Source organism: Scyliorhinus canicula, chromosome 14 (assembly GCF_902713615.1).
Source record: "Scyliorhinus canicula chromosome 14, sScyCan1.1, whole genome shotgun sequence".
Taxonomy (NCBI): Eukaryota; Metazoa; Chordata; class Chondrichthyes; order Carcharhiniformes; family Scyliorhinidae; genus Scyliorhinus; species Scyliorhinus canicula.
The window spans coordinates 102507135-102531839 of record NC_052159.1 but is presented as its reverse complement, the minus strand read 5'-3'; the positions used below and the strand labels follow the sequence as shown (position 1 = coordinate 102531839).

The window sequence follows — 24705 nt, the reverse complement described above, 5'->3', positions numbered from 1 at the left end:
ACTTTTGGAATGCAGGTACAGCAAATAATTAAGAAGGCAAATAAAGGGCAGCACGGTGGCGCAGTGGTTAGCATTGCTGCCTCACGGCGCCCAGGTTCGATCCCGGCTCTGGGTCACTGTCCGCGTGGAGTTAATAATAATAATCTTTTCTTGTCACAAGTAAAAAGTTACAGTGAAAAACTCCTAGTCGCCACATTCTGGCCCTGTTTGGGTAAGCTGGTACGGGAATTGAACCCGCGCTGCTGGCCTTGTTCTGCATTACAAACCAGCCGTTTAGCCCACTGAGCGAAACCAACCCATTCTCCCCGTGTTTGCGTGGGTTTTGCCCCCACAACCCAAAAAGATGTGCAGGGTAGGTGGATTGACTACACCAAATTCCTCTTTAATTGGAAAATTGAATTGGGCACTGTAAATTTATATGAAAAAAAGAAGGCAAATCAAATTTTAGCCTTTGCAAGGATGACAGAATTTCTTTTTGAAATGTTTTTATTATAATTTTTAACCATTTTTAATACAAAGCATACAATAACACAAATAACAACCAAACAATAAGAACCCCCCCTTTTTCCCTTACAACACTATAACCTCACCACTAACACCCTCCCCACCCTATTCCTTCCCCCACCCCCCCCAAACTCCCTAACAGCTAACTGACCAACTCTTTACAATATTTATAAACGGTCGCAATCTACAGTACCACCCTTCCACCGGGCCCCTCATGGTAAACTTGACCTTCTGAAGGGGCAAAATCTCAAATCAAAGTCACCCAGCCATGCAGAGGCACTTAGTGGTGGAGTCAACCTCCAGCCCAGAGGATCTGCCTCCTTGTCACAAACGAGGCAAAGGCCATGACTTCTGTCCCCGTCCGGAGCTCCGGCATATCCGAAACCCTGATAATCGTCACCAGTGTGCAAGGCCCAATGCCCAGATTTGCGACATAAAGGACCTCCAGAAGCCAACTAGCTTTGAGAACGACCAGAACATGTGCCCATGTTGCGCCAGCCCCTCGAACACCGATCCCATTTATTCCCCACCCCATCGAAAATAGACTCATTCTAGCCTTCGTGAAGTGTACTCGAAACACTACCTTTAGCTGGATGAGACTTAGCCTCACACAAGATGAGGTCGTGTTCACCCTCCTCAGTGCCTCGCTCCAAACCTCCTCCTCTAAGACCGGCCCCAGCTCCTTTGCCCACTTAACCTTCACACCCTCAATCGAGCAAGTTTCCTCCATGACACCTGCTGGTAGCTGCCCGAAATTGGGGCCACCTTTGACCCTGAGCAGGATAAAATCCAGTCGAGCAACGAAGAAGGTTGCTTCACCGGAAAGGCTGGAAAATGCACCTGGAGGTGCCTGTACCCATCAATAACTAAGCCCAAATTTCTCCTTCTGTTCCCCCAGGCTGGCGAACAGACCCTCTTAAAAAATATATTTCCCACCTTCTCCAAGCCCTTTTCCTTCCACTGCCTAAACTTCACATCTGGCCGAGCGGACTTGAATAACTGATTTGCACAGATGGGAGCTAGCTTCACGGCAGTCTTCAAATTGAAATGTTGATGGAATTGCTCCCAAATTTTTAACGTGGCTACTACCACCAGGGTAGTTGAATTTTGCATCCACACCACTGGGAGCGGAGGCATTACAACACTCCCCGGGCTTACCACCCCTCACAGAATCTGCTTCCATCCGGACCCACAGCTCCTTCGAATTTGTGCACCACTCTAGCACGTTTTCAGCATTGGCCATCCAGTAGTAATATTGAAAGTTTGGTAAGTACAAGCACCCTTGTCTTTCCATCTGGAGCATCGTCCTCCTGATCCTCGGGCCCTTGCCAAATTACCCCAGTCACAAGCCGGTTGTTCTGTCTGAAGAACGCCTTAGGCCGGAATACTGGGAGGCACTGAAATAAAAATCTTGGCAAGATATTCATCATAACTGATTGCACTCAGCCCAGCAGGGATAGGGGGATACCGTCCCATCTTTGCAGATGTGCTTTATCTTCCCCACCAGACTCATGTAGTTCAACCTCCGGAGTTTCCCCTAGACCCTTGCTATCTGCATCCCCAAGTACCTAAAATGACTTCCTGCTAGCTGGAGCACCCACCCACTTCGCCCCATGCCCCAACCACCAAGTCAGGATGGAATATAAAAGTAGGGAGGCCTCGCTGCAACTGTACAGCACATTGTTGAGACTGCACCTAGACTAGTGTGTCCAGTTTTGGTCTCCTTTATTTAAGGGCGGATATACTTGCATTGGAGGCAGTTCATAGGTTCACGGTTTGATTTCTGGGATGAGGGGTTTATCTTGGGAGGAAAGGTTGTGCAAGTTGTGCCTGTACTTAATGGAGTGCAGACGAATGAGAAGTCATCTTAGTAAAATATAAATTTCTGAGGGGGCTTGACAGGATAGATTTTGAGAGGCTCCAATTGCCATACTAAGTTGATCATTCCTACCAAATGTCCTCACTGGCCTTGAAGGATAATTTTATGTTTGTGACATGTTAAATTTATCCATTATGATCAAAATTTGATCACATTTACAATAACATAGGTTCTTCCTTCACCTGATCAATCATTTATTAAAATTGTAAGTGAAGTTTAATCAGTGCTTTTTAGCTTCCAGGTTTGATGTTTGAGAGATTTTCTGATATTCATTCATGGAATGTGGGCATGGCTGGCAAGACCAACATTTATTGCCTATCCCTAATTACCCTTGAGAAGCTGATGATGAGCTGCATTCATGAACTGCTGTAGAAAGATGGTGTTAGATTGAAGGAAGCAACAAAGTCATTGGGAGGGAAGTTTGAATGGAAGTTGAACTATTTGGGCACTCAACTAGAGCAGGTGCTGTTTTTGATGTATTGGGATTAAGTTATATGATCCATCTTAAGTAGAGAATATTTTAAGGGCAAATAAAACATTAAATCTGGAGATCTGAGTACTTTACTGTTCAACCTTGGGCAGCACGGTAGCATGGTGGTTAGCATACATGCTTCACAGCTCCAGGGTCCCAGGTTCGATTCCCGGCTGGGTCACTGTCTGTGTGGAGTCTGCACGTCCTCCCCGTGTGTGTGTGGGTTTCCTCCGGGTGCTCCGGTTTCCTCCCACAGTCCAAAGATGTGCGGGTTAGGTGGATTGGCCATGCTAAATTGCCCGTAGTGTCCTAAAAAAAAGTAAGGTTAAGGGGGGGTTGGTGGGTTACGGGTATAGGGTGGATACGTGGGTTTGAATAGGGTGATCATTGCTCGGCACAACATCGAGGGCTGAAGGGCCTGTTCTGTGCTGTACTGTTCTATGTTCTATGATTTGAAAAACTTGAAAAGGGTAATTTGTAGTAATGCTTCACGTGCTACTCCTCTTGATGGGTGCTCCAGTTCAGTTAGATTCATGATATTTCTTGTGGGTGAAAATTAAAAATGTCATTAATGTGGAAAGCTAAAATATCCAGGCTTATTGAAGATACTTTGCAGAAATGCTGACTACTTTGGAGGCAGAGGATATTGGGTTTGTTGGAGGCAATGAATATTGGATTCTATTTGTTAAATATTCAAATTGAGATTGCGTGTAAGGGGTATACTGAACTTCATCATTCGTTGTGGAATAATGTACATTATCGACATTACATTCAGTGCGTATACTATAAAAGGTGTGACTAAAAAGATTATGGAATGAGCTTGTTGTCTTGACAGAACAGCTCTGTATAAAGGAAATCTCTGAAATTGGATGAATGCAGGTCATCAGTTGCCTGATTCACAAAAGAAATGGATATATTAAAAAAATTGTTAGGGGCTTGAGAGGAACGGAGTCTTGTAATATAATGCTTTGTGCAGAATATAGAGGGTTTTTAAATTAAAAATTTTGTGCATATTAGTCGTTAATCTTCAGAGAGAGAGAAGGGAATCCTGTTAATTGTATATTTATTGTTTGATAGGCAGCTGTCAGGCATTAGCTGGGCATTCACTAGAGTCCCTATAAATAGGCACAGATATTTGTTTAATCACAGAACCGTTATGGCACAGAAGGAAGCCAGTTGGCCCATCCTGTCTGCACCAACTCTTCAAATGTGCAACATGACTTAGTGCCATTCCCCTGCCTTTTTTTATACTCCTGCACGTTGTTTCTAGTCAAATAATGACTCATTGCCCTCTTAAATGCCTTGATTGAACCTACGTTCACCACACTTGCAGGCAGTGCATTCCAGACCTGAACCACTTGTGTGAAAACATTTATTCTCATATCACATTTACTTATGGTGCAAATCACTTTAAACTTGTGCCCTCTCCTTCTCAATCCTTTTAGAAAACGTTTCTCTCTATCTACTCTTTCTAGCCCCCTCATGATAGATCTCCAAGGGGAACAGTCCCAACATCTACAATCTATCCTCATAACTGAAGTTTTCTTGGAACCATTCCTGTAAACCTCTTCTGTATTCTCCTCAATATGTTCACATCCTTCCTATAGTGTAGCGCCCAGAACTGTGCACAATATTCCAACTGAGGTTTAACTAGTATCTTGTATAAGTTTAACATAATCTCCTTGCTCTTGTACTCTATGCCCCTATTAATGAAGCCCAGAATATTACATGCTTAATTAACTGTTTTCTCCACCTGTCCTGCCACCTTCAATAATCTATGCACATATGCACCCAGGTCCCTCTGCTCCTGCACCCCTTGAAGAATTTTACCCCTTATTTTAAATCGTCTCTCCATGTTCTACAAACCAAAATGCATCACCTCACACTTCATTACTTTGAATTTCATCTGCCATCTATCTACTCACTCTACCAATTTCTTTGTCCTTTTGAGGTTCTACAATGTCCTCTTCACAGTTTCCAAGTTTTATGTCATCCGTAAACTTTGAAATTGTCTCCTGCACTCCCAATATCTAAATCATTAATATATATCAGGAAAAGCAAGGGCCCAGGTACCCTTGGGGAACATCACTGCAAACCTTCCTCCAGCCCGAAAGATATCCATTGACCTTTGCATTCAGCTTCCTATTGCCGATTGGGTTAGGGGTTTGTGCTTGTCATGTGATCACGTAAATAAATGTAAAAATGTGTATAGATTGGAAGAAAACAAATTCTGACTTGTTCCTCTGAAGGAATGCTCCATTATCAGTGTTATCTTATTACTGATGTTTTGAACAGTCAGCCTTTTCAGATGGGTAAACGAGATGCAGTGATACTGTACTTCTTCAACTGAGAGTTCTTCTGGTATCTTCCCAAAATTGACTCCTTCATCAGTTTCACCAAGCTAACTGCTCATTTGTTACTTTGCTGTGTATGGGGAAACTGCAAATTGGCTACTGCGTTGCCTTTCAGAAAAAGTGGCTGCAATGCATATATTTTGATAAACCTTTGGGATGGCTGGAAGCTATGAAATATGCTATGTGATGAATGTCAATTCTTTCTTTATATTAGGTATCTTTCTCCAGAAGGAATTGAAGCTTGCACTACTCCTTCAGTTAAAGTTGACATAAAGGATATCATACGTATTGCACTGAATGTAAGTGACTTGCAGCCTCATTTCTTGCTTTTTATCTGTTTCAATCATTATATTATGCAAACAATTTTTTTTGTCAATTTGTTTCAACTGTTCTTGTAAGTGATGCCGTATATAAAATTAACATCTGCTTTTGCTTACTATCTTGAGTATAATTTGTTTTATGTCTCATAGTTTTATGATGAGTATATTTCTTCTTTGAAGAATACTTGACTACGGCAAGTCTTAATTGTAGGTTTTTTTTAAGAAAGTAAATTTGCCAGTATGATATGAGCTGCTTTGAAGTACACAATTAAACATGTACATTTATTCTTAACCAGTTGACTATCAGAGCTTTCTGTCTTCTCTGACTAGATATGTATGGTGTATTAAATTTAGGTACATCTGCAGCATCTGTTGATTGATGGCTGTTTTCAAAATTTAAAGTATGTTACATGACACAATTGCTGTAATTTTGTAGTGAGATCATGCAACTTTGATTGTATGGTCTGGCAACTGGCTCAAGATTTTCCATCCATTTTCTTCTTAATAATTGAAGTTTTTAGAACTGATTCAAATGACAGTTCAGTCTGTATTTCATACAAACTCGAATAAATTTATTGTATTTATTTATTAATTGTATTGTATTTTTGCCAGTTTATTTTTAATTCAAGGCCTCAGTCTCTCCCAAAGACTTGGGCTTCGCCAAAGTACTCCTTCAAACGTTTAGAGAACTTTCTGTAACACAGATACAATCTGAGAACTTTCCAGCATGAAATCTGTGCATCAACAGGAATTGAAGGCTTTGACCACGTATCCTGTGAGATTTTAGTAACATTTTATCCAAAATTTTTAATTGAATTTGATGCTTTGCCTTGGGCAAGTGATTGATTTTGTATGCATAGAAAATCGAAGCAGGAGGAGGCCATTGGGCCCCTCGAGCCTGCTGCGCCATTCATTATGATCATGGCTGATCATCAGGTTCAACATCCTGATACCACCTCTCTTTTTTCTCTCTCCACCCCCCCCCCCCCCCCCCCCCCCCCCCCCCCAATCCCTTTAGCCCCAACAGCTATATCTAATTCCTTCTTGAGATCATGCAATGTTTTGGCCTCAACTACTTTTTGTGGTACTGAATTCCACAGATTCACCACTCTCTCGGTGAATAAATTTCTCCTCACCTCAGTCCCCCAGTTTACCCCTTATCCTCAAAATATGAATCCCTCGTTCTGGACTCCCTTACCATCGGGTACATTCTTTCTGAACCTACCCTGTCTAATCTTGTGAGAATTTTACAAGTTTCTGAGATCCCCTTTCACTCTGCCAAACTCTAATGTATATAATCCTAACTGAGTCTCCTCATATGACAGTCCTACCATTGCAGAAATCAGCCTGGTAAAGCTTCACTGCACTCCATAGCAAAAACATTCTTCTTTAGATATGGACACCAAAATTGCGCACAATACTCCAGCTGTGACATCCCCAACGTCCTTTACAACTGCAGTAAAACATCCCTATTCCTAAACCCCAATCCTTTCGCTATGGAGGCCAGATTTCACCTTCTTTATTCATTTGCCTTCTTTACAGTCTGACATACTTGCACACTTACTTACAGTGACTGATGCACACCGACAGCAAAGTCTCGCTGATTATCTACCTCTCTCAATTTAGACCATTCAAATAATAACCTGCCTTCCTATTTTTGCTGCCGAAGTGGATAACTTCACATTTACCCACATTATACTGCATCTGCTGACTGTGCGGAGTCTGCACATCCTCCCCGTGTGTGCGTGGGTTTCCTCCGGGTGCTCAGGTTTCCTCCCAGAGTCCAAAGATGTGCAGGTTAGGTGGATTGGCCATGATAAATTGCCCTTAGTGTCCAAAATTGGCCTTAGTGTTGGGTGGAGTTACTGGGTTATGGGGATAGGGTGAAGGTGTTGACCTTGGGTAGGGTGCTCTTTCCAAGAGCTGGTGCAGACTCGATGGGCCGAATGGCCTCCTTCTGCACTGTAAATTCTATGATTCTATGATATGCCCACTCAAACAGCCTGTCCAAATCCTACTGAAGCATGTCTGCATCCTCCTCACAGTTCCTCCTCCCAACTTTATATCATCTGCAAATTTGGAGAAAACACATTTATCACCCTCGTTCAAATCATTAATATATAATGTGAACAGTTTTGGCCCTAGCAAAGATCCCTGCGGTACCCCATGAGTCACTGAATTGTAGACAGCAAAACAGAGGCAACACACAGGACCTGTAACAAATGCAGTTGTGGGTTCTTGGCTGAGAGACAATGAAACCTCCTCTTGTAATTTGAGGTATGTACATGGTGAACATGGTGATAATTCGACTCCAGACAAATACATCTTGGGCATAGCATTGACAACCCATATTGTTTTAATAGGTTTTTTTTGGAAGTTTCTGTTATGTCTACCCTGAACTAGTCCTGTGAATGTAAAACCAAGAGAAATGTCTAAACTCAATACAGTATTTTAAAATATTTATTCGAACCTGGAAAGGAAGAGGGATTGTCTCCAGGGACTTGCACAATAGCTTGTGAACAGACTTGGAGGAATGCAAAATATAACGGTTGTTTGATTTCAGCTCGTGCCTTCTGGTTAGCCCCATGGAGTTTATGAATGTATGAAATTGGGGCTGTAATAGGCGAAAGGTGGCCTCTGGAGTCTGCACAGCCATTGAATGATATAATTGGCTCAACTCCAGTTTCCCACCCAATCTTCATGTACCTTGATTTCCTTACAGTCTGAAAATGTAATCATCTGTGCTTTTAATGCAGTAAACAACTCGAGGTTCACACCTCTATGCAGCAATGAATTCCCGTAAGTTCGTAGTCCTCTAAGCAACTTTCTTATTGACTCAGAATTGCTGTTCCCATATCCTGTAACTATACTTCTTAGTTTTCAACTCTTCAGCCAGGTGAAACATCCTCTGAGAATCAACCTTGCCAAGTGTCTTGAGAATTGAGATCCCCTGTAACTCTTCTCTGGGCAGCACGGTAGCATAGTGGTTAGCACAAATGCTTCACAGCTCCAGGGTCCAGGTTCGATTCCCGGCTTGGGTCACTGTCTGTGTGGAGTCTGCACGTTCTCCCCGTGGTTTCCTCCGGGTGCTCCGGTTTCCTCCCACATTCCAAAGATGTGCAGGTTAGGTGGACTGGCCATGCTAAATTGCCCTTGCGGTCCAAATTGCCCTTAGTGTTAGGTGGGGGTTACTGGGTTATGGGGATAGGGTGGAGGTATGGGCTTGGGTAGGGAGCTCTTTCCAAGAGTCGGTGCAGACTCGATGGGCCGAATGGCCTCCTTCTGCACTGTAAATTCTATGATCTATCTATGACTCTAGAGAATATAGGCCAATTCTGCTCAATCTTTCCCTTAGAGGACAACCTCTGATCCCAGGAGGCTACCTAGTAAATATCTGCACTCCTCTAAGACAAGCATATCCATCTCAGTATGGAGCCTAAAGCTCACTGCTGCATTGCAGGTTTTGGTCTTTATTGACGAGTTTGGAATCAAATGAGGATATTTGAATGGAGAAAAAGTGATTCAGTTCAATAAACCTGTCTCCCTCTTCAGAGATCAATCCCTGACATATCACTAAACCTTTCATCAACTGTTTAGAAATTCTGCCAGTTGTCTCTGAATCCACTTATTTAATTTGCTTTTGTGATCATCCCTGATAACTGAATTAACAACTGTCATCCTTTTGGATGGAAACGGCTTGATGGCTTGACTCCTCTTTTAACTTATTTGCCCTGGAATTTGAATCTGTCACTCATGCAAACAATTTCCTGCCTTATTTGATCCGATTGTTTCATAATCCTGTCATTTAAAATTAAGGAAATTATGGTTGTCCCCAATTTTCTTAATCCTGCCTTCTAACTAACTTGAATCTATATTACCCAGAATTCTATTTGCTTATTCAGGCACTCCAAGGTAAAGAGAAATTTGGCTCATCTTTCGAGTTAGGTTCATTTGCAAAGAATAGTCCACCCCAATTTGGAAGCACATTTGATGAGATCATTGGTTGGTGAATTGAGCAGAGGCCAATATGCCCAATTTCGAACACTCCATTTCCGACAATGTTTTCATGAACAGGAATAAAGGAATACTCAATTGGAGACATTGACTCTTGCACCCTATTGCCTACACTCTCATCAAGTATGGTGCAGTACTGGGAACCGAGAGTCTTGTGAAGCATACTAAACATACATGTATCAATACTTGGAGAAATTAAAACCAATTTTTGAAATTAAATAGTTAAAATTGTGGTTGCCGAATGCTGACTTCAGACCATGTTAGCATGTTATGCTGAGCATTGCTTTGATACTGTGTTTGTGTGTAGTTTCTAATTTATATCATTTTTTTTGGTTTCAGAGTGATTTAAGAGCATTGGCAAGAAATTTCTTCCAAATGAATTAACAGTGGACGAGTGGACCAGGTAAGACTGAAGAATAGAGTACCACTGTAGATATTTATGTGATGGTGTGTGGTTTAGGGAGCTTTTGTTGCAATGTCAACCTATTGTTTTTTTAAATCTGCCCGCTCTGTCCCTTGCTGAAGATGGCACTTCTATCATAGGAAGGCGCCCTTCCCCGCTGAAGATGTATTTTCTATCATAGGAAAACGTTAGAAGTTATTACTGAAGATGCAGGGTACTGTGGGGATGGGTGGAGGAGGGGAACAAGGCAATCAGGAGTTGACATGGTTTGTGGAAAGAGAACAATGTTTAACCAATTTATTGGAGTTTTTTGAAGGAGTCACATGTGCTGTGGATAAAGGGGAACTGTGGATGTACTGTAGTTAGATTTTCATAAGATACAACATAAAAGGTTATTACAGAAAATAAAGGGTCATTGTGTGGGGCAGGGTTTTTCAAACGTTTTTTCCCCGGGACCCCAATTTTATTAATCTGCCATCCCTTCAGTAGCCATTCCGGCTGTCCGATCCACACCGACCGACCTTTGCGACCCACGCTGCCCGAACTTCGTGACCAACTTTTTCACTCACCTTTAATGCGACAGGTGAGCCTACATGGTCCTTACTTTGTCATTCAAGGTTACATTTCTATTTTTAAAAAATAAATTAGAGTACCCAATTCATTTTTCCTATTCCAATTCATTTAGCGTGGCCAGTTCACCTACCCTGCACACATTTGGGTTGTGGAGGCGAAACCCATCCAAACATGGGGCGAATGAGCAAACTCCACACGGACAGTGACCCAGAGCTGGGATCGAACCTGGGACCTCGGTGCCGTGAGGCAGCAGTGCTAACCACTGCGCCGCTGTGCTGCCCTCAGTGTTACATTTCTGCTAAGGGCTTCAGCTGATGATTTAAGTTCTCGCTGCATCCTTTGAAATAAATCAAGATGATTGTCCTCAAACTCGCCATGCTTAGTCTTCAAATGCCCCTTTGAAATTTTGAGGGTTTTAATCTTTAATTTACCAGCACATCCATGCACATAACACACATGGGTTTTGCATCCTGATTTTCATTGGCACAATTAATAAAGCCATACCTCAAGAAATCATCTTTGTACTGCTTTGCTCCCAATTTCAGTTTCTTATTAATGGGTTGTTCATCGAGGCCAAGGAGCTCAGACCAGCACTGCTTTGTCCTGCTGTGGATTCTCCTGCGCAGCTCTCTCCATATTCAGTTGTGAGATCCTGACTTGTTTGTGTCTCTGGCCCTCCCTTATTACGACCTGATCCATCTTCATTTCTTTACCCACTCCTTTTGCTTGCCATACCAGGCTATGATGCAGCCAGATAGGATGCTCTCTATGGTGCATCTGTAAAAGTAGGTAAGAGTTAATGTGGACAGGCAGAATATCCTTAGTTTCCTGAGGAAGATTTGATGCTGTTGTGCTTTCTTGGTTGGTAGTATCGATGTGGCTGGACCAGGACAAATTTTTGGTGATGTGTACTCCTAGGAATTTGGAGCTGTTAACCATCTCCACCTCGGCCCCGTTCATGCTGACTTTGCTTCCTGAAGTCATGACCAGTTCTTTAGTTTTGCTGGCATTGAGGGAGAGATTGTTGTCGCTGCACCACTCCACTAGGTTCTCTATCTCCCTCCTGTATTCGACTCGTCGGATAGCAGACCGTAAACAGTTGGCATAAATAAGTCATTTTCTAGTTAGCATGGTGTGCCACAGCTGGGGCCTCGGCATTTTACAATTTCTATAATGGCTTGGATGAAGGGCCCAAAGGTATTGTTGCAAAATTTGCTGATGATACAAAGGTAGGCAGGAGAGTAAATTGTGAAGAGGACATAAAGAGATTACAAAGGAATATAGATGGGTTAAGTGAGTGTGCAAAGATATGACAAATGGAATAGAATGTGGGAAATTTGAAATTCCTCATTTTGACAGAAAGAATAATAAAGAAGCATATTATCTAAATGGCGAGAGATTGAAGAGTTCTGAGATTCAGAGAGATCTTGTGTCCTGATGTATAAATCACCAATGGATTGTATACAGTATAGTAAATAATTAGGAAAGTCAACAGAATGTTGTTCTTTGTTGTGAGGGGAATTAATTACAAAAATAGAAAGGTTATGCTTCAGTTGTACAGGGTATTGATTAAACCACATCTAAAATACTGTGTACAGTATTGGTATCCTTATTTAAGAAAATATATAATTGCGTTAGAAGCCGTTCTGAGGTTTACTAGACAAATACCAGGAGTGGTTTGGTTGTGTTATGAAAAGTTGAGAGGTTAGACTTGCTTCCACTGGGAACTTCCGGTTGCGGCTATGCGGAGCTAAGCCGCACGTTCAGCAGCTCCCGCTACTTAAGGATTTTTGGGCCGATTTGAGGGCCCCAAACGGCGCTGCCTCGACGAATCCCGGTGGGGAAGGTGTCTCAAGGAGCATTCCCCATAATTTATGGTGCTCACCCGGAGTGGGGCAAAGGAAAAAGCTGCAGCAGCTCCCCAAGAAAAGCGGGGGGAAGAAGGACAAAATGGCGGCCGGCGGAACACCCGAGGACTGGTGGAAGTGGGCGCAGGAGCAGTAAGCCTCTCTTCTGCGCCGTTTTGCGGAGCTGAAGGCTGAGTTGCTGGACTCCCTGAATGCGACTACCAACAAGCTGCTTGGGACCCAGGCGGCCCAGGAGGTGTCCATTCGGGAGTTGCAGCAGCAGGCAGCTGAGCGGGAGGAGGAGGCCGTGGTCCTCGTGGGGAAAGTGGAGTTGCACGAGGCACTTCACAAAAAGTGGCAAGACTGCTTGGAGGAGCTGGACGTTTGCACGAGGCGAAAGAATTTGAGGATCCTGGGCCTGGCGGAGGGGCTGGATGGGAGCGGGGTCCTTCCATTTGCCCCTGGAGCTTGAGGGAGCTCACAGAGTGCTGGCCAGGAGGCCTAAGGCAAATGAAACCCCGCGGGCGGTGCTGGTGCGGTTCCATCGATTCAGCGACCGGGAGTGTGTGCTGTGCTGGGCCAAGAAAGAGAGGAGCAGCAAGTGGGAGAATTCGGTCGTGTGAATCTACCAGGACTGGAATGCAGAGGTGGAAAAGCGACGGGCCGGGTTCAACCGGATGAAGGCGGTGCTGCATGCCAAGCAGGTCAGATTTGGAATGCTGCAGGTGACATATAAGGACCAACACCACTATTTCTAGTCCCCGGAGGTGGCGTGGGCCTTTGTACAGGCGGAGAAGCTGGACTCGAACTAGGGTCTGGGGACACACTATGACTGTTGCTGTTCTTCAATTTTGACACGTGTTTTTTTATGCTGGTTTTCTTTTTGCTCTGTTTCCGGGTGGGTCTGTCTGTTGGGTATGGGTGTGGGGAATGTTGGGGGTTTGTGTTTTATATGTTCTCTTCTGTATGGGGCTAGGGGTTGGGGTGAAACTGGATTTTGGGGAGCTGCGTCAGAAGGGTGGGGTGTGGCAGTGTGAAAGCGCGGGCTTTCCTCTGGTTTCCCGCGCTGTGGGGCAGGGGGGGTGGAGCTGGCGGTGGGGGCGTGGCCTCTACTGGTTTTCTTTCCCGCGCTGAAGCGGTGCCAAGGAGGTGTGGCAAGAGGGGGATGACCCCATGCCGGGAAGGAATGGGTTTTGGCGGGAGCTGCCGGGGTCAGCAGAAGTCAGCTGACTCACGGAAGTACCATGGAGGGTGCGTCGCGGCTAGGAGGGGTCCTAGCCTTGGGGGGGGGGGGGGGTTGGATACCGGGTTGCTGCTGGAATACCCAGGAAGGAGCTGGCGTGGGCCGTTGGGGGGGTGGGGGGGGGGGGGGGGGGGGGGGGGGGGTTGGTAGTTGTAGGTAGAGGAGAGGCGTTATCGCCATGGGGAACGGGTCGGGCGGGCGCGAGCTGGCCTGGGGCGAGCAGGTACGATAAGGCTGGCTAGCCGACCTGGGGAGGGGGGCGGTTGCCATCTGATAGGTGATTACCTGGAACGTGAGGGGCGCTTAATGGGCCGGTTAACGAGACTAGGGTTATTTTCTCATCTGAAGGGGCTGAAGGCGGACGTGGCTATGCTCCAGGAGACCCACTTGAAGGTAGCGGACCAGGTTCGTCTGAGGAAGGGGTGGGTGGGGCAGGTTTTTCACTCCGGATTGGACGCGATGAACCGGGGGGGTGGCGATTCTGGTGGGGAAGAGGGTGGCGTTCGAGGCGGCTGAGGTGGTGTCAGACAAGGAGGGCAGATATATTATGGTGAAGGGTAGGCTGCAGGGAGAGAAGGTGGTGCGGTTAGTGTATATGCCCCGAATTGGATGATGCTGGCTTCATGAGCCCGCTTGTTGGGCCGCATTCAGGACCTGGAGGCAGGGGGCCTGATCATGGGGGGAGACTTTAACACACTGCTGTATCCCCCATTGGACCGGTCCAGTTGAAGGACGGGTAGGAGACCGGCGGCGGCCAGCGTGCTGAGGGGGTTATGGACTAGATGGGAGGGGTGGATCCCTGGAGGCTTGGGAGGCCGAGAGCGCGGGAGTATTCCTTTTTCTCTCATGTCCATGGGGTTTATTCCGGAATAGATTTTTTTTGTCCTGAGCAGGGATTGATTCCGAAGATGCAGGATGCCGAAGTATTCGGCTATAGCGATTTCAGACCATGCTCCGCAGTGGGTTGATCTGGAGATGGGGAGGCGCGGACCAGCGCCCGCTCTGGCGCCTGGATGTGGGGGATTGGGCTGATGAGGAGGTGTGTAGGAGGGTCGGGGAAGTATTGAGGGGTATCTGATACCAACGACACGGGGAGGTCGGGTGGGGATGGTCTGGGAGGCTCTGAAAGCAGTGATCCGGGGGGGAGCTGATCTCCATCCGGGGCCATAGGGAAAGGAGGGAGAGGAAGGAGTGGAGAGACTGGTGGGGGAGCTCCTGGATGTGGACAGGAGATACGCGGAGGCACCGGAGGAGGGGTTTGCTGGGGAACGGCGTAGTTTGCAGGCCAAATTGACTTGTTGACCACCAGAAAGGCGGAGACACAGTGGAGGAGGGCGCAGGGCGCGGTATATGAGTATGGGGAGAAGGCGAGCAGGATGTTGGCACATCAGCTCTGTAGGCGAGATGCGGCTAGGGAAATTGGTGGAGTGACGGATAAGGGTGGAATGTAGTGCAGAAGGGGACAGAAGTAAATGGGGTCTTTAGGGACTTCTACGAGGAACTGTACCGGTCGGAACCTCCGATGGGGAGAGAGGGGGGGTGGAGAGCTTCATGAACAGGCTATGTTTCCCAAGGGTTTCAAGAGGAGCTGGTAGAGGGGCTGGGGGCGCCGATAGAGTTGGAGGAGCTAGTCAGGGGGATTGGACAATGCAGTCAGGTAAGGCGCCGGGGCCGGATGGTTCCCGGTGGACTTTTATAAAAAGTATGCGGATTTGGTGGGCCCCCTGTTGGTGCGAGCCTTCAATGAGGCATGGGAGGGGGGGGGCTTTGCCCCCGACGATGTCGCGGGCACTGATCTCTCTGATCCTGAAGCGGGATAAGGACCCCTTGCAGTGTGGATCATACAGGCCTATCTCGCTCCTCAATGTTGACACTAAGTTGCTGGCGAAGATCCTGGCCACCAGGATAGAGGACTGTGTGCCAGGGGTGATACACGAGGATCAGACAGGATTTGTCAAGGGACGGCAGCTCAACACGAATGTGCGGAGACTGCTAAATGTTATTATGATGCCGGCAGTGGAGGGGGAGGCGGAGATAGTGGTGGCGCTGGGTGCAGAGAAAGCGTTGATAGAGTTGAGTGGGGGGTACCTGTGAGAGGCGCTGGAGCGGTTTCGGATTCGGGGAGGGATTTATCAAATGGGTGAGGCTGCTCTACGAGGCTACGATGGCGAGTGTAGTTACCAATGGAAGGAGATCGGAGTACTTAGGCTCTACTGTGGGACAGGCTAGGGGTGCCCCCTGTCCCCCTTGCTCTTTGCATTGGCGATTGAACCTTTGGCTATGGCGTTGAGGGAGTCAGGGAGATGGAAGGGTCTGGTGCGGGGTGGGGAGGAACATCGGGTATCGCTGTATGCGGACGACCTGCTGTTGTATGTGGCGGACCCAGAAGGGGGAATGTCGGGGGTGATGGAGCTGTTAGCGGAATTTGGGGGCTTCTCGGGTTATAAGTTAAATTTAGGCAAGAGCGAGGTATTTGTAGTACACCCGGGTGATCAGGAGGAGGAATTGGGAGGCTCCCGTTTAAGAGGGCAATGAAGAGTTTCAGATACCTGGGGGTGCAGGTGGCCAGGAGTTGGGGGACTCTCCATAAGCTTAACTTCACCAGACTAGTGGAACAGATGGAGGAGGAATTTAAAAGGTGGGACATGGTGCCGCTATCGTTGGCGGGTAGAGTGCAGTCCGTCAAAATGACGGTTCTCCCGAGGTTCTTGTTCCTTTTTCAGTGTTTGCCCATCTTTATCCCTAGGGCCTTTATTTTAGAAGGGTGCCTAGCAGCATCATGAGCTTTGTTTGGGCGCATGAGACCCCGAGGGTGAAAGAGGGTCTTCTTGGGCGGAGTCGAGATGCTGGGGGGCTGGCGTTACCCAATCTCTCGGGGTATTGTTGGGCGGCAATGTATCGATGGTGAGCAAGTGGGTGATGGAGGGGGAGGGGGGCAGCATGGAAACGGGTGGAGAGGGAGTCCTGTGGAGATACAAGCCTGGGGCCTTGGTAACGGCGCCGTGGCCGCTCCCTCCCACGAGGTATACCACGAGGTCCGGTGGGTGGCGGCTACCCTCAAGATTTGGGGGCAGTGGAGGCGACATAGGGGAGAAGTGGGGGGCTCGATGGAGGCTCCGTTAAGGGGGAACCATGGGTTCGTCCCGGTAACATTGATGGGGGATTTCAGGGGTGGCACAGAGTGGGCATCAGACAGCTGAGGGGCCTGTTTATTGATGGGAGGTTTGCAGAAGCCTGGGGGAGTTGGAGGAGAAATTTGGGCTCCCCCGGGAAAACATGTTCAGGTATCTGCAGGTAAATGCGTTTGCTAGCGGCAGGTGGAGGGATTCACTTCACTTCCCGCAAGGGTGTGAGTGACAGGGTGCTTTCAGGGTCGGAGAGGTGGAAGATATCTGATATCTACAAGGTTATGCAGGAGCGGGAGGAGGCGCTTCAGTAGAGGAGCTGAAAGCTAAGTGGGAGGGGGAACTGGGGGAACAGATCGAAGACGGGACATGGGCTGATGCCCTGGAGAGGATTAATTCTTCCTCCTAGTGTGCGCGGCTAGCCTCATCCAATTCAAGGTGCTGCACCGGGCCCCCATGACTGGGACGAGGATGAGTAGGTTCTTTGGGGTGAAGAAGGTGTTCGGGGGGTCCAGGGAACTATGCCCAATGTTCTGGGCATGCCCGGCACTGGAAGGAGTTCTGGAAAGGGGGTGGCGAGACGGTTGTCGAGGGTGGTGGGATCCAGGGTCAAGCCAGGATGGGGAACTCGCGATTTTTGGGGTTAGGGTGGAGCCGGGAGTGCAGGAGGCGAAAGAGGCCGGTGGTGCTGGCTTTTGCGTCCCCTAGTAGCCCGGCGAAGGATCTTGCTACAATGGAAGGATGCGAAGCCCCCAAGCGAGAGACCTGATCAATGACGTGGCGGGTTTTATTAAGCTAGAGAAGGTCAATTCGCCCTGAGGATCGGTACAAGGGTTTTTTGGCGGTGGCAAACCGTTCCTCGACTTTCTGGCTCAACGATAGGGTATTGGGACAGTAGCAGCAGCAACCCGGGGGGGGAAGGGGGAGGGAAAAAAGGGGGGGGGGGGGGGGGGGGGGGGGGTTTAGAAGATCGAGAAGTGACTTGATTGAAATCTTTTAAGATCATACAGGGTCTTGACGGTGTGGATGTGGAGAGCATGTTTCCACTTGTTAGAGAATCTAGAACTAGGGGTCACTATTTAAAAATAGGGGATTGCTCATTTAAGACAGAGATGTGGAGAATTATTTCCTCTTGATGGTTGCGTGATTTTGGTACTCTCTTCCTCAAGGGACATTGGAAGCCGAGGTCTGAATAATTTTACAGCAGAAGCTCAATTGATTCTTGATAAGGGGGTGAGAGGATAGGCAGAAATGTGCGGTTAGGTTGCAATCCGATCAGTCATGATCTAATTGATTGGCTGTGTTAAGGTATCTCAACAATGATTCATTGACTGTGGGATGATGATGAAAAAAGTATTGTATAAGAGTGTTTTTTTTCCTCATGATTTTGTGGTGTTAACTCGGTGTTCATATTGGGTCGAGAAGGAAAACAACTGCCTGAATGTGGACTGTATCATGGCATTATTCATAGTAGATCTAATATCTTGAGCTACAGGAACATTATACTGATAATGCACAGTATGCTTTCAAAGGAATGCTGTTTCATGGACAAGCCAAATTGTTCCACCAAGATGACCTCAAATGTATAAGAAGTATTGCATGAGAAAGACTAAGACCGATCTGGTTCACCGACTATTATCATGGTAGTAATGTGCAAAAATGAGGATGGCGTTCTACTGTGGAGATAGTCGTTACCTACTCCTGATGGGAGGGGTGGATGTGCCCAAGTTGCTATTGTAGAATTAATGATCATATGTTAAAGAACAAAGTAGAATTGACAGGAACGTGAGAATTGCTGGACAAAATAAATGGATGAAGCCCCATCTTGTTCACCTTCTACCATTCTAGTTGATGCATGATTGGAAGAGTTATGGACTACCAATCAATTTAGATCAAGTAGTCCATTACAGGCCCAGACATGATGCAAGGAAAACACCATTACTAGAGAGGTACGGAAATCATTGGTCCAAAGCTCCTTTTTATCTCAAGCATGCTGCAGTTGTCACATTTCGTCTTTCTCCCAAAATGTTACGTTGAAAAATACCTAATTTTAATTGAATTTGAGTGTTGAAGTGAGGGTCCGTTATTACTTTGAACTGATGTTTTGACTTCCAGTTTCTGTAGATTTAGTAGATAAATCTGATGGGAATCAAATGCTGGAAATGGAATGACTATCCATAAAACAATGGAGGTAGTGTTTCTGTTGAGTTTTGCAGGTTTTTCACCAGGACAATTCACTTTTTAAAAATTTGGTTATGGGACATGGGTGTAGCAGGTTGTGCCAGAATTTATTGCCCACGGGCAGTTAAGAGTCAACCACATTGCTATGGGTCTGGAGTAGGCCAGACCAGGTAAGGATGGCAGATTTCCTTCCCGAAAGGACATTAGGAAACCAGATGGGTTTTTTATGACAATCGACAATGGTTTCATGGTCATCATTAGACTTCTAATTCTAGATTTTTATTGAATTCAAATTCCACCATCTTCCGTGGCGGGATTTGAACCCGAGCCCCCAGAGCATTACCTTGGGTTTCTGGTTTACTAGACCAGTGACAGTACCACTATGCCACCAGTCTCCCCTGCCAAACTAGTGCAAGAGCTCAAGGCATTTCAAGTGCTATTAAGTCCAGTACAATTTGATTTTTTTTTCCTGTGATGTTTTGCAGAGTCTTAAAACACAACAGCGACCATGCCCACAAAACTGAATTAAGCAGCATGGTGAGATGCCACTAATTGCGTTTATTTGCAGCCCTTCAGAGGGCTCTTCAAATGAACCTTTGTTTGTTGCAAGGGCAATGGTTTGAAACCATGAATATTTAGTTTCCTAAGAACCTGACTGTTGTATACCAATAGAGCTGGTAAATAGTTCTCAATCATTTTTCAAGTCATTTCTGTTATTTAAATTCTGGTTATTCACAAGCTGTTGGACTCGGCTGATAAAGAATGACTTATTTTTTGTGAGAAACCCCAATTTCAGCAGTACTAATTAAACCAGATCAAGTTACCACACTGAAAAATATATAGAAATGTTTCTTTAATGCAAAGAAGAAAAAAGACATTGCATTCTAAATGTTGGCCACATTCCCATATTTATCTTTGGACGATAGTTAAACAGGGACTGTCCTCTCAAGTGAGTGTAAAGGCATTATTCGAAGAGCAGAGTAGCTATCCTTGGTGTCTTAGATTGCATTGTCACTCCTCAACATTTGCAAAAGAACCATTATCTGTCATGGTGCTGTTTGTGGGGATTTGCTGTGCAACAAATTGGAGGCATTTCCACCATCAGCTGTGCCAGCGAATCCTTGAAGTAAAAAAAATTCCACCGGAAACCTATCCGACCCTGTCACCTTCCCCGACTGCATCCTCCCATACGCATCTTTTATCTCCTGCTCCACTATCACCACTTCCAATGTCGCCCTGTTCCCCCTCCCCTAACCTCGGGTACTCCAGACCATCTGGAGGTTCCTGTATCTCCCGGTCTTCCCCAGGTGGCTCTGACCTGTACAACCTCTCATAAAATTCCTTAAAGATCTTATTAATCCGATCTGGAGCCACCAACAACTTCCCTGCCCTGTCCTGCACCTGAACAATTTCCCTTGCCGGCCGCCCTCCCCTCCGAAGTATCCTGCTAACATACATCCCCCTTCTCTCCATGCTTGTAAACTGCACCCCTTGCTCGTCTGAATTGGGCGTACGTCTTCCTGGTAGCTAGTCGGTCAAAGCTTGCCTGTAGTTCCTTCCTCTTTTCCAACTTCGCTGGATCCTCATCTTCTGCATAATTCCTATTCTACCTCCCAACATCTCATCTATTACCCTTTGCGCTCCAACCTCCTCTTTGTCCATCCTAGCCTTAAATGAAATCACCTTATCCCTCACCACCACACTTACAGCCTCCCCAGACAACCGCCTTCGGACACCTCCCTTGTGCAGTTAAACCTACATATTCCTCAATTACTTTTTCAATTTTGTCACAGACCCCTCGGTCCCCCAGCAGCCCAACATCTAATGTCCACCCCGCCCTCTGCACTACCCCCTTCTCCAGGACCATATCCACCCTGCACTAAGTTCCAGTCCCCACCCACTATCAGTTTGTTTGACTCCAAATCGTGGGATGGCTCCAACCACATCTTCTTCACCAATCCTACATTGTCCTAATTGGGACCATATACACTTAGCAACACCACTAACTTCCCCTCTAGTGCCCCTGTCACAATCACATAGCTACCTCCCTGATCTGCAATCACCATCTCCACCTGGAACTGTACTCTTTTGCTGACCGTTACCGCTACCCCTCAAGCCTTTCCATCAAATCCACAGTGAAATACCTGACTAACCCAACCCCTTTTAAGCCTCACCTGTTCCATCACCCTCCAGTGAGTCTCCTACAGCCTTGCTACATCGGTCTTCATGCTTTCAAGATGCACAAGCACCCTTGATCTCTTGACTGACCTCCCAGCCCCCTCACGTTCCACATGACTATCCTAACTAGGGGTCTCTCACCCCCCCCCACCCCCCCCCCCCCCCCCCCCCACCCCCCCCCCCCCCCCCCCCCTTTACCCACCCATCCTTATACCACCGGGGCCCTGCTCCAAGAAACCTGACCAGCCCGACATATTGTTAACATCAAACCCCCTACCCCCTCCCAGAATCCCCCCTGTACTTCCTCTTGAAAAAAACTCAGCCACCTCCACCATCTCTAAATAAAAATCTTTGGTGTTATACGTCACCCTCAGCTTTGCCGGGTATACCATACCAAATCGCACCCCACTGTTGTCCAATGTTACCTTTATTTGGCCAAACGGCACTCATCTCTTCTCCAACTCCACCGTCAAGTCCTGGTATATCCAAACTCCAGCATCAGCTCATTGCACTTCCTGCTTCTGCTTTGCCCAGCTTAACACCCTCTTCTTCGTGTGGTATCTATGGAAGCAGATAATTACTTCTCTTGGTGGCTCATTCACTTTTGGCCTTGGCCTTAACGACCGATGAGCTCGGTCCAGTTCATACCAAGAGGGTTCCTTACCCTCCCCCATCAACTCCACCAGCATCTTAGTGAAGTACTCTGTTGGCCTCGGGCCCTCTGCCCCTTCAAGCCCACAATTCTCCGATTGTTTCACCTTGAGCGGTTCTCCAATCTTCGAGCTTTGCTCGAAGCCCTCTGTTGGCTTCCACCACCCTCCACAGCTCGTACCCCATCGAGGTGAGCTGGCCGCTGTGCTGCGACACAGCTTCCTCCCCCGCCCCCAGCTCCAGGGTTGCAGGTTGGATTCCCGGCTGGGGTCACTGCCTGTGCGGAGTCTGCACGGTCTCCCCGTGTCTGCGTGGGTTTCCTCCAGGTGCTCCAGTTCCCTCCCACAGTCCAAAGATGTGCAGGTTAGGTGGATTGGCCATGATAAATGCCTTTAGTGTCCAAAAAGGTTAGGTGGGTTACTGGGTTACAGGGATAGGGTGGAGGTGTGGGCTTAAGTGGGATGCTCTTTTCAAGGGCCGGTGCAGACTCGATGGGCCGAATGGCCTCCTTCTGAAATGAAAAATGAAAATCGCTTATTGTCACGAGTAGGCTTCAATTAAGTTACTGTGAAAAGCCCCTAGTCGCCACATTCGGCACCTGTCCGGGGAGGCTGGTATGGGAATCGAACCGTGCTGCTGGCCTGCCTTGGTCTGCTTTAAAAGCCAGCGATTTAGCCCAGTGAGCTAAACCAGCCCCTTCTGCACTGTGCATTCTATGATTCATTTCCTTCATCTTCTCACCTTGCTCTCTCACTCGGTCAATGTCTTTGCCACAGCTACCCTCACTGGGGCAATTGCCTCCCTCGACCAACGATTTCAGTGTGACCACCATCTCCCTTCCTCAACGCCTCCATGTCCCTCACGAACTGCTTCTCCAGATCCACAGCCATCACCTCAGTCATTATTCCACCATAAGCTGTGCGGTCCCACCATGCGGTCCAGCCTCCGCCATCTTCGCAGCGCTTTAGCTGGCCTTGTCACTCGATGGCGAGCCCTCATTTCCTCCCCTCTTTGCAACTCCTTTTCGCGACTTATTGTCTCTCTTTCTTCAATCCTCCAAAATTTACCCCTGGGACCTGACTTCAAACCTCCTAAAAATACATCTTAAGCGGGAGCCACCCAACGTGCGACTTCTCCTCTACATGCTGCCACCAGAAGTTGCAAAACCATTTATACCTGGCGTGTTTTGTTCTTGCCGGTGTGGTCGACTCCCTGGGTGCCCTTTTTGCTTTTCTTATGCTGTGTCAATGCTTAGTTTTGGAATAGGAATTCTAAGCTTATCTTTTCAACTGCGCTTTTCTTTGGAATTTCTCACAAAGGATTATAGAAATTTGGAACACTTCTCCGCAAAAACAGTCATTGCGCGATAAACCACAAATTTTAAATCTGAAGTTAAATCGTTTTTTTTATATAGTCATTTACGGCACATGGGCCAATCGGTCCCTCGAACCTTAGCTTATTCTCCACAGAGCAATCCAGTTAATCCTCTTGCTCTGCAAGTTAATTTTCTTCAAGTGCCTATCCAATTTGTTTTGAAATCATTGTTTCCACTTCCACCATCCTCGTGGACCGTGAGTTACAGGTCATTACCACTTGCTGTGTTTTGTTGGGAAAAAAAAAGTTCTTCCTCCTGTTCCCTCTGTATCTCTTGCCCAATACCTTAATCTGTCTCTCTTAGTCCTTGTACTTAGTTCTTGTACTATCAACTAATGAGAACATTGCTTCCTTGACTAACGTCATCGATCAAAGTTAATCTTCTTTAATATATATGAACAACAAAGTTTAAAATATAGTATGAACTCAAAAACGGGAACATTGAAATAAATTAATTCAATAGAATTAGAGCGAACGGCAGTCAAATACGAATACACACAGATAACAGCTAATGATGTCACAGCACTTGCTAAAGACACCAGCAATGGATTTAAATAAGAAGATGCATAATGGTAACACTCTAAATAACACTTCTTCCCCTGTTAAATTTTAATCCCCTTTGAAAACAGAAGTACAAGAAATATATGCTTTAATTATAGTTATTCTTTCAGGAGCTGTGATATGCGCAGTGCCACTGGTGACTCCGTCAAGTTTGGTGTTGCTTGACTTTGTTCAACTGAACTTGTGGACGCAGGAGTAGGCTGAGTATTTGTGCATGAGTGTGCCCCTCCTGAAACAGAGTTTACTGGAAGTCCTGCGATAATAAGCAATAGGGCGCAGGTCTCTGGCACAGAGTCTGTCCCTGTTGCTCAGAAGGGAAGGGAGAAGAGGAACAGAGCACTTGTCATTGGGGACTCCATAGTTAGAGGAACAGACAGGAGGTTCTGTGGGAACGAAAGAGACTCACGGTTGGTGTGTTGCCTCCCAGGTGCCAGGGTTTCGTGATGTCTCTGATCGTGTTTTTGGGATCCTTAAGGGGAGGGGGAGCAGCCCCAAGTCGTGGTCCACATAGGTACCAACGACATAGGTAGCAAGAGAGATGGGGATTTGAGACAGAAATTCAGGGAGCTAGGGTGGAAGCTGAGAGCTAGAACAAACAGAGTTGTTATCTCTGGGTTGTTACCCGTGCCACGTGCTAGCGAAGTAAGAAATAAGGAGAGAGAGGAGTTGAACACGTGGCTACAGGGATGGTGCAGGAGGGAGGGTTTTGGTTTCCTGGATAATTGGGGCTCATTCTGGGGTAGGTGGGACCTCTACAAACAGGATGGTCTTCACCTGAACCAGAAGGGTACCAATATCCTGGGAGGGAGATTTGCTAGTGCTCTTCGGGGGGGTTTAAACTAATTCAGCAGGGGGATGGGAACCTAAATTGTAGACCCAGTGTACAGGATGTTGAGAGTAGTGAGGTCAGGGATAGGGTTAAAAGTTCAAAAGAGGGCACCGGCAAGCAGGACGCTGGTTTTGAAGTGTGTCTACTTCAACGCCAGGAGCATCCGGAATAAGGTGGGTGAGCTTGCAGCATGGGTT

General features: G+C 46.8%; 1 protein-coding gene across 7 annotated transcripts in view; it reads left to right on the top strand.

The window, feature by feature from the left end:
* Positions 1–24705, top strand: part of tdrd3 (tudor domain containing 3) — a 183913-nt gene that overhangs the window by 10483 nt on the left and 148725 nt on the right. For 6 of the 7 annotated variants that reach the window (XR_005463113.1, XR_005463115.1, XR_005463114.1 and 3 more), the window contains exons 2-3: positions 5424–5508; positions 9883–9946. The exons of the other annotated variant lie outside the window; for it this stretch is intronic. The gene's annotated coding sequence lies outside the window, so the exon portion shown is untranslated. The remainder of the gene's footprint in view (positions 1–5423; positions 5509–9882; positions 9947–24705) is intronic. 7 annotated transcript variants of the gene reach the window in all.